Below are 10,734 nucleotides of genomic sequence, written 5' to 3'. Positions count from 1 at the left end.
GGGCCGAACATAATTATAATAATTTGTACACTGCAAATTGACCACAACTTATTTGAAAATAACAATTTTATACCTTGATTACATTGAGACACAATCATCTTTTTTGGGGGAGGGGGGAATACTTGTGAACGGATTTCCAGTGTAATTATTTTTGGTGAATTCCTGGTGATTTAATCCCCCAAAACGTTTTTTTTTTATTAAAAAAATATCACTCACGGGCCAGTTTTGTGTGTGCGTGTAGAAGAGTTTATAGATGGACAAACTGACCCAGACTTGTTTAACATTTGAATATATGATAAATGTTGTTTTTTTTTGCTCGCTGTGGCCTATATGCTCCCATTTGTAGATGGTGGAACTCAGATCCCAGTCAACTTGTATAAGGGGCACATTATCACCTGTTCTCCTGTGTGTGTGTGAATGCATTTGTATCAGGTGGATTCTCTGACCCATTTCCACAGATTGATGAACTTTTTAACAGTTTACTGATGTACAAGCTAACAAGTATTTGTGTGTTTGTGTGTGTGTGTGTGTGTGTGTACTGCTATACACCTATTCTGTATAAATATACCTACAGGTTAACAATATAATGAAATTATGAATAACTAAACACTAAAAGTCAGCTCACTTATAATTATCCTATTTTTACTGACCCACAAGGTGACTTTGATACTAACAGATACTACCAGTTTGCTAAGTCAGGGAAAACACTGCAGGCCATGCAATTTTGGGGCAAACCCATGGATGACATGGCATGGTATAATGAATGTTTATAGCCCTGGGCTGTGTGTGTGGTGTGCGTGGCACTGAGCAAAAATAGTCAATATCAGGGAATATATTTACTGTATCTATACATTTCTGGATATCTGACATTTTATTAGATACAAGGAGTAGACATGCTCCAGATACACATGTACTTAATTGCATATACGGGGCTAGGATATTCTCTGTAATGGGACAGTTTCTACATGCATCCAATCCGGACTTCAGAAATCTCTGCGCTACCGTATCAGTCCAGGGAGATATCTGGGGTGAGATACGTTCCAGACTCCAGAAGGGGTATGTGTCAACATGCTGAGATATCTAAGTATCATATCTGTAGTCAATACATGATCATTTTAGTATCTGTAAAGATACAGATGCATAATTTCAATAGATATCCTTACATGATATGTATTTTACCTGTTCAAGTGCCGAAAACCATCGTGCTTCTTCACATGAAGGTGACATATAGCTCCTTCAGAAAATATTCACACCCCTTGACTTTTTCCATATGTTGTTGTGTTACAGCCTGAATTTAAAATGGATACATTGAGATTTTTTGTCACTGGCCGACACACCCCATAATGTCAAAGTGGAATTATGTTTGTTGAAATGTTTGAAAATTCATAAAGAATGAAAAGCTGAAATGTGTTGAGTCAATAAGTATTCAAACTCGCGTCTAAATAAGTTCAGGAGTAAAAATGTGCTTAACAAGTAATATAAGTTGCATGGACTCACTGTGAGCAATGAATTTCAAAAACAGACTCAACCACAAAGAGCAGGGAGGTTTTCCAATGCCTCACAAAGAAGGGCATCTACTGGAAGATGGGTAAAAAAAAAGCCGACATTGAATATCTCTTTGAGTATGGTGAAGTTATTAATTACACTTTGGATGGTGTATCAATACACCTAGTCACTACAAAGATACAGCCGTCCTTCCTAACTCAGTTGCCGGAGAGGAAGGAAACCGCTCAGGGAATTCACCATGAGGCCAATGGTGACTTTAAAACAGTTACAGAGGCTGTAATTGGAGAAAACTGAGGATGGATCAACATAGAAGTTACTCCACAATACTAACCTAATTGACAGTGAAAAGAAGGAAGCCTGTACAGAATAAAAATATTCCAAATCATGCAACCTTTTTACCACAAGGCAATAAAGTAATACTGCAAATAAATGTGGCAAACCAATTAACTTTTTGTTCTGAATACAAAGTGTTATGTTTGGGGCAAATCCACTACAACACATTACTGCATACCACTCTCCATATTTTCAAGCATAGTGGTGGCTGCATCATGTTATGGGTATGGTTGTAATCGTTAAGGACTGGGGAGTTTTTCAGGATAAAATATTAACGGACTGGAGCTAAGCACAGGCAAAATGCTAATGATAAAATGATAAATTCACCTTTCAGCAAGACAATAACCTAAAACACAAGGCCAAATCTACGCTGGATTTGCTTACCAAGAAGACAGTGAATGTTCCTGAGTGGCCCGGTACAGCTTTGACTTAAATCTACTTGAAAATCTATGGCAAGACCTGAAAATTGTTGTCTAGCAATGATCAACAACCAATTTGACAAACCTTGAAGACATTTGAAAATAAAAATGGGCAAATGTTGCAGAATCCAGGTGTGGGAAGCACTTATAGACTTACCCAGAAAGACTCCGCTATAATCGCTGCTAAAAGTGCTTCTACAAAGTATTGACTCAGGGGTGTGAATACTTACGTAAATGAGATGTTGCTGAATTTCATTTTTAAAAATGTGCAGAAATTTCTAAAAACATGTTTTCACTTTGTCATTATGGAGTATTGTAGAAAGGTGAATTCTTTTTGTTGATTGAATCAATTTTGAATTCAGGCTGTAACCCAACAAAATGTGGAATAAGTGAAGTGGTATGAATACTTTCTGAAAGCACTGTCTCTGATCATACATTTGCACCATATTCAGTAGTAGTGTCATGACTTCAGCCGAAGTCGGTTCCTCTCCTTGTTCGGGCGGCGGTCGACGTCACCGGTCTTCTAGCCATCGCCAATCCACCTTTCATTTTCCATTTGTTTTGTCTTGTTTTCCCACACACCTGGTTTACATTTCTCTCATTACTTGTCGTGTATTTAACCCTCTGTTCCCCCCCATGTCTGTGTGTGAAATTGTTTATTGTCAGGTGGGCACGTTTATGGCTGGTATGTGCCGGGTTTTGTTTTACACCTGTGCTTTGTGGCAACCGGTACTTTGTACTTTGTTATTTGTACTTTGTGCCGCCTCACTTGTTCTTTGGGCATTCGTTTTGTGACACGGTTGCGTTCTGTTATTATGATTGCCTCAGTAAAGTGCTTTGTCCACTCATCTCTGCTCTCCTGCGCCTGACTTCCATGCACCAGCTACACTCACCTCTTGACAAGTAGGCTGTACAAGGCACTGAAAGGCAAACATTGTCATCTTTCAAACAAATTGCTATTTCCAAAGCACATCTCTGCTATTTCTGTAAAAAAAAAAGTCCAGGATAGCAAATCCAGAGCTCCAATCACAACACATGTTTTCTGTACAGTTGCAAACATAGGTCAATGGAAAAGAAATGTTGCACACCCTCACCCTCAGCCCGGAACCGAGTGGCACAGCGGTCTAAGACACTGTATCGCGTCACTACAGACCCGGGTTAGATCCCGTGCTGTATCACAACAAGCCGTGATCTGGAGTCCCATAGGGCGGTGCACAATTGGCCCAGCATCGTCCGGTTTAGGGGAGGGTTTGGCCGGGGTAGGCCATCATTGTAAATAACAATTTGTTCTTAACTGACTGGCCTAGTTAAATAAAATAATAATAATAAAATAAAAACCTGCCTGCCCTGTTTGTTATATGTGATGGGTGCAGATTGGGTCGTCACCAGAGGTCCCTCACAGTCCAGACCCAACATGGTGGTAGTGTTGGTCTGTGATCCACTCCAAACAGTCATTGCAAAAATCAGGAATCTAAATTTTGTTGATTTTGCAAGAAAACATTGTAAAATCACATAATTTTAATATACCTGCTTCATTTATGATGAGGAAACTAACTGGAACAAGCAAGCTAACTATCTTATATTAACCAGTCATACAAAATATGCCTACATGTTTTAAAACGTTAGCTTTCACCTTGAGGCTTGATAGGGGGGAAAAATGTTTCCCTTAAGGGAAAGCAATTTCATTATTTGTTATTCTTGATTCTAGTTACTAAGATAAATAAAACATCTCAAATTAGCTACTCACTTTACTTTGAGGTATTTTCTGAACAGCTTCTCACTTCTTTGTTTCTCCAGTTGTCAGTTCGAGCACACACCATTTAAACATTAATTTGTGGCTCCCAAATAAAAAAAATAACAGTTGGAACACAGCAGAACACAGCAGGAAAGACGTGATTCTTGATGCTACGCTACTGGTTACAGTGCTTTTATCTTGCGGTTTGCGCACACCTTTATCCAAAAATGATAACTAGTGTCTGAAATAATTATATGGATTTAATATTTGTCTAATTATTGAGCATGTCCTTAAAACTCAAATAAGCATCAGAAATTGTCCAAAATGCATATCAAGATCCTAATATGGACATCAGTCAAGAGCATATGCATTGTACGTGTTGAGAAAATATACTATATAGACCTACTGTGAGTATTTGTCATCATAGAGAAAATAAGATGTCCACATAGGCCTATCTCAGAATATCTAATGAGTCAATATCCAGCCATACCATGTAACATATCCGGAGGGAATCCAAAAATGATTTGTGCATGAAAGAAAAATATGGATTTCATGTGCTGAAAACTCAGAAATGCATCAGAAATGATCCTTATTGTCAGCATATCAAAAAGCATATGAAGATCCAGATATGGACCTCAGCCAAAAGAAGCAAATCTGTCAATCAGTGTAGCTTCATATCTTGAATGTGCAGATGTATACACTCAATACTTGCCAACATGAAGAGAGAAAATAGGATGTCACATATCTCAGGATTTTGTATGAGTCCATAAGCGGCCATAGTAAAGGTGATTCAGAATTTGTCAGGATATGGTGCATATCCACAAAACTCAAAATATGCATTGGAAATGGTCTGTATGCTCTAGAATATCAAAAATGTGTCATGTAAAGATATATCCCCTAATATGGACAATTTTCGCCCAGCGTGGATACATGTACTGACTGTACTGTATGTGTATATGTAACAGATGTGATCAGTAACTCTCTTGCGCTGTGATTTTAAAAAGAAGGGCATGCCCAGCCAGTGGTCCCAATGAATGATGTACATAAACCCTGGATTGCTGATGCTATGTATTGTCTATTGAGAGGCTTTGAAGCCACCGGTCGACTGTATTGGAACTCCCCAGTAGGAGCAGTCCCGCATAGGAATGAATGGAATTCTATAGTGTTTCAATTAAATGTTTCAAGGGAAAAATTACATGTATTTTCTTGTTGTAGTGGGGAAAGTAAAATTACTAATCTCCGAAAATTAGACTTTAAGGATCTTTTTAAACATATTTTTTCATTTAGATTTTATGTTTAGCTCACATAATATAATGTAAAAGTGTGCATTAAGGTGTCTGTAATATAATAAATGTGGCAAAAACGAATGTAGACATTAATAAATGCATTTCTATATCTTCCTAAATATTTTTTTTTACAATAGTGGGGGAGTGCCAAGATGGAGGCGTGGTGACTTTTCAACACAGCACTCTATTAGGGGGAGATCGTGAATGTAAATTCTCCCCAGTCTGATAATTCTATGCAAGAGGTAAGTCACGTTTTGAAATACTGTCATCTTTTTTCATATTTACAATGTGTACGAGTTCACTATGTACATTTCCTGATGTATATGGTATATGTTTACGGTACATGTTAGATATTGGGGGCTTCCTGTTATGTGCTTTTGATATGTATGATGGCTGTGCAAGTGAGTTAGTTAGCATGCTTGAGATGTAATGGTCGTATTAGTCCCTGTTTATACAGATTTGTTGTTACAGATTCATGCTATCGACAGCTAGCTAGATAGACCCACTGGCTGCTGGACAAATTAGCTACGTGTGTGTGTGTGTGTGTGTGTGGTGGGGGGGCTAAGTGAGGCACCAGATGAGAAATGATAGGCTACCAGTGAGCTTTTACCCCCTTATCAAGCCTAGCTAGCTTACTAGCCCCACTAGCTGCTGGACAAATTAGCTACGTGAGTAATGATTCTCACTGCGCGGTATGGCTGCGACATAAAGGGAGCTATCCTTTCTGAGGTGTATCCTCAGGCTACATGTTTACAGATCAAATACTGAATTAAAGAGAACTGCCTGGGTATATTGGGGGGGGTACAATAAATGTAGCCTGAGGATATATGGTTTCCAGTTTACATGGGGGGTATACATGGCTGTGACTAATCGAAGACAATTCTCTTGGGAGCAACTGCACCGCCCTCAACCGCAAGGCTCTCCAGAGGGTAGTGCGGTCTGACCGCACAACGCATCACCGGGGACAAACTACCTGCCCTCCAGGACACCTACACCACCCGATGTCACAGGAAGGCCAAAAAGATCATCAAGCCACTGTCTGTTCACCCCGCTACCATCCAGAAGGTGAGGTCAGTACAGGTGCATCAAAGCTGGGACCGAGAGACTGAAAAACAGCTTCTATCTCAAGGTCATCAGACTGTTAAACAGCCATCGCTAACATGGAGAGGCTGCTGCCAACATACTGACTCAAATCACTGGTCACTTAATAAAGGTATCACTAGTCACTTTAAATAATGGCACTTTAATAATGTTTACATATCCTACATTACTCATCTCATATGTATATAGTGTATTTTATACCTTCTATTGCATCTAGCCTATGCCGCACAGCCATCGCTCAACAATATATTTATATGTACATATTCTTACTCATCCCTTTACATTTGTGTGTGTATAAGGTAGTCGTTGTGAATTTGTTAGATTACTGTTAGATATTACTGCACTGTCGGAACTAGAAGCACAAGCATTTCGCTACACTCACATTAACATCTGCTGACCATGTGTATGTGACCAATACAATTTGATTTTATTTGATTTATTGGTCCATGTATGTCAAGGGAGAGCGAGAGATTGACAGAGACAGTGATTGGGATTTTGAGCGGCCAGTGTGAATTGGGAGTAGGCATCACACGGGAGAGGGGAAGAGAGGGGGTCAGGTAGGTGGGTTATGAAGCAGTACATCCTTTAGTGCAACATGCACTAAATGTCAAGTCATATATGTGTATAGCTTCACAGATGAGATTTACTGCAATGGGCCCTTATCTCATAGATTTCCTAAACCAGCTGTAAGCAATCAGTCTGAGTCTATTACATAAACATTAAGGGAAAGGAACATTTACACTACATACTGTATGTTTTATAAATATTATAGTTTGTTACATCACAGGTTATCATTTAATGACAAGGTTCTAAACGAATGAACTATTATTAGTTAACAACTATTAAACTTGTGTTATTAGAATCACCATTACATTTATGCTATATTTGGAATTGCCAAATAGCATGTCTGTCACACCCTGATCTGTTTCACCTGTCTTTGTGGTTGTCTACACCCCCTTCCAGGTAAAACCACATCTGCCCCATTATCCCCTGTGTATTTATACCTGTGTTTTCTGTTTGTCTGTTGCCAGTTCGTCTTGTCTCGTCAAGCCTACCAGCGTTTTCCCCGTACAGCATTTTTCTCTCTAGTCCCTGTTTTCTAGTTTTCCCGCTTTTGACCATTTTGCCTGCCCTGACCCTGAGCCTGACTGCTGTTCTGTACCTTGTGACACTACCCTGGATTACTGACCTCTACCCTGACCCTGAGCCTGCCTGCCGTTCTGTACCTTTCGGACTCTGCTCTGGATTGCTGACCTCTGCCTGCCCTGTCATTTGCCTGCCCCATGTTTTTGTAATAAATTGTGTTACTTTGAACTGTCTGCATCTGGGTCTTATCCTGAGGTCTGATAATGTTTCTGATAATACTGTGTGAGAAAGTAGACTGAATTTGGCAGTATGTTTTCATTGTCTTTATCAATATTTTCAGTTAACCTCTAAAAGGTGACCCCACTGTTGCAGAAGTGAAAGAAAGGACAGAAAAGATGTGGGGATCCCTGAAAACTTTGGATACCTTTTCAATTTTTCTTGTTTCTCATTGACTGAATCCCACATTCTGAAATGTATTGTCGCTGTAATTATTTTCAGTTCTGCTTTACTGTTTTGGGTTCATTTTGAAATCTGATAGATTTACGACTTGATTTATGCTTGAGGGGAAAATAAGTAATTAAGATAGTTGTTGATAACCCATAATCATATTGTATTTTTTGCTTGATGTAGGAGCCATGTATTAACCCAATTAATCAAGCTTAAATTAACCACATTGTAGCCTGTTTATACTTGGTTCTAACATACGCCCTTTGTCCTGATCTTTTCCACATTCTGATTGTGCCCACATTTTTTGACACGTGTTGAAAATTCAAAGAGTCATTGTTTTCTGATTGTGATTAGATCTTCCTGACCACCTCTGGAGGGGCCAGGATATCTGTTCAGAATGAGGACACAGTGGATGGATAAGAGACAGATTTTAATACCATGTGTAGATGCTACATTGTGTGCACAATCAGAATGTGTATAAGTTTAGGACAAAGAATGCATGTCGGAACCAGTGGTGTAAAGATTTTGGGTCTCTGTACTTTACTTTACTATTTATGCTGTATTTTTACAACTTCTACGTTTACTTCATTACATTCCTAAAGAAAATAATGTACTTTTTACTCCATACATTTTTCCTGACACCCAAAAGTACTCATTACATTTTGAATGCTAAGCATGACAGGAAAATTGTCAAATTCACATACTTATCAAGAGAACATCCCTGGTCATCCCTAATACGGGCTCACTAAACAAATTATTACTGGTTTTTATATGATATCTGAGTGCTGGAGTGTGCCTCTGGCTATCCGTAAATAAATAAAAAACAAGACAATTGTGCCGTCTGGTTTGCTTAATATAAGCAATTTGAAATGATTTATACTTTACTTTTGATGCTTAAGTATATTTAAAATCAAATATTTTAGACTTTTACTCAAGTAGTACACTGCTCAAAAAAATAAAGGGAACACTTAAACAACACAATGTAACTCCAAGTCAATCACACTTCTGTGAAATCAAACTGTCCACTTAGGAAGCAACACTGATTGACAATAAATTTCACATTTCACACATGTTGTGCAAATGGAATAGACAACAGGTGGAAATTATAGGCAATTAGCAAGACACCCCCAATAAAGGAGTGGTTCTGCAGGTGGGGACCACAGACCACTTCTCAGTTCCTATGCTTCCCGGCTGATGTATTGGTCACTTTTGAATGCTGGTGGTGCTTTCACTCTAGTGGTAGCATGAGACGGAGTCTACAACCCACACAAGTGGCTCAGGTAGTGCAGCTCATCCAGGATGGCACATCAATGCGAGCTGTGGCAAGAAGGTTTGCTGTGTCTGTCAGCGTAGTGTCCAGAGCATGGAGGCGCTACCAGGAGACAGGCCAGTACATCAGGAGATGTGGAGGAGGCCGTAGGAGGGCAACAACCCAGCAGCAGGACCGCTACCTCCGCCTTTGTGCAAGGAGGAGCACTGCCAGAGCCCTGCAAAATGACCTCCAGCATGCCACAAATGTGCATGTGTCTGCTCAAACGGTCAGAAACAGACTCCATGAGGGTGGTATGAGGGCCCGACATCCACAGGTGGCGGTTGTGCTTACAGCCCAACACCGTGCAGGACGTTTGGCATTTGCCAGAGAACACCAAGATTGGCAAATTCGCCACTGGCGCCCTGTGCTCTTCACAGATGACAGCAGGTTCACACTGAGCACATGTGACAGACGTGACAGAGCCTGGAGACGCCGTGGAGAACGTTCTGCTGCCTGCAACATCCTCCAGCATGACCGGTTTGGCGGTGGGTCAGTCATGGTGTGGGGTGGCATTTCTTTGGGGGGCCACACAGCCCTCCATGTGCTCGCCAGAGGTAGCCTGACTGCCATTAGGTACCGAGATGAGATCCTCAGACCCCTTGTGAGACCATATGCTGGTGCGGTTGGCCCTGGGTTCCTCCTAATGCAAGACAATGCTAGACCTCATCTGGCTGGAGTGTCAGCAGTTCCTGCAAGAGGAAGGCATTGATGCTATGGACTGGCCCGCCCATTCCCCAGACCTGAATCCAATTGAGCACATCTGGGACATCATGTCTCGCTCCATCCACCAACGCCACGTTGCACCACAGACTGTCCAGGAGTTGGCGGATGCTTTAGTCCAGGTCTGGGAGGAGATCCCTCAGGAGACCATCCGCCACCTCATCAGGAGCATGCCCAGGCATTGTAGGGAGGTCATACAGGCACGTGGAGCCCACACACACTACTGAGCCTCATTTTGACTTGTTTTAAGGACATTACATCAACGTTGGATCAGCCTGTAGTGTGGTTTTCCACTTTAATTTTGAGTGTGACTCCAAATCCAGACCTCCATGGGTTGATAAATTGGATTTCCATTGAATATTTTTGTGTGATTTTGTTGTCAGCACATTCAACTATGTAAAGAAAAAAGTATTTAATAAGATTATTTCATTCATTCAGATGTAGGATGTGTTATTTTAGTGTTCCCTTTATTTTTTTGAGCAGTATATATATTCCTGTATTACACTTTCAGTAAATTAGCAAAAATTTCAAAAAACATATTTTCACTTTGTCATCAGGTGTATTGTGTGTAGATGGGTGAATTAAAAAATAAATATTTAATCCATTTTGAATTCAGGCTGTAACACAACATAAAGTGGAATAGGTCAAGGGGTTCGAATACTTTCTGAAGGCACTGTATAGAAATAAATAGAAAAACATAAAATGCAGCTAGTTTGCTGTCATTCCAGCTTCAGTTTTAAGTGACTGTGTTAGCTGTGTAGTTGGCTAGGTCCTCTGAACAGTGTCCTG

General features: G+C 40.2%; 1 long non-coding RNA gene across 1 annotated transcript; it reads left to right on the top strand.

Annotated features, from left to right (window-relative positions):
• The first annotated feature begins 5,425 nt into the window (after nucleotides 1-5,425).
• LOC106578300 (uncharacterized) lies at nucleotides 5,426-8,745 on the top strand. The gene is made up of 2 exons (XR_014381587.1): nucleotides 5,426-5,521; nucleotides 6,172-8,745. It is a non-coding gene; the product is annotated as an uncharacterized LOC106578300 (long non-coding RNA).
• The last annotated feature ends 1,989 nt before the right edge of the window (nucleotides 8,746-10,734 follow it).

The sequence above is a fragment of the Salmo salar genome, chromosome 19 (assembly GCF_965601325.2).
Source record: "Salmo salar chromosome 19, fSalSal1, whole genome shotgun sequence".
NCBI lineage: Eukaryota > Metazoa > Chordata > Actinopteri > Salmoniformes > Salmonidae > Salmo > Salmo salar.
Note: the sequence above shows the minus strand (reverse complement) of the source record. Positions and strands in the feature narration are given on the sequence as shown.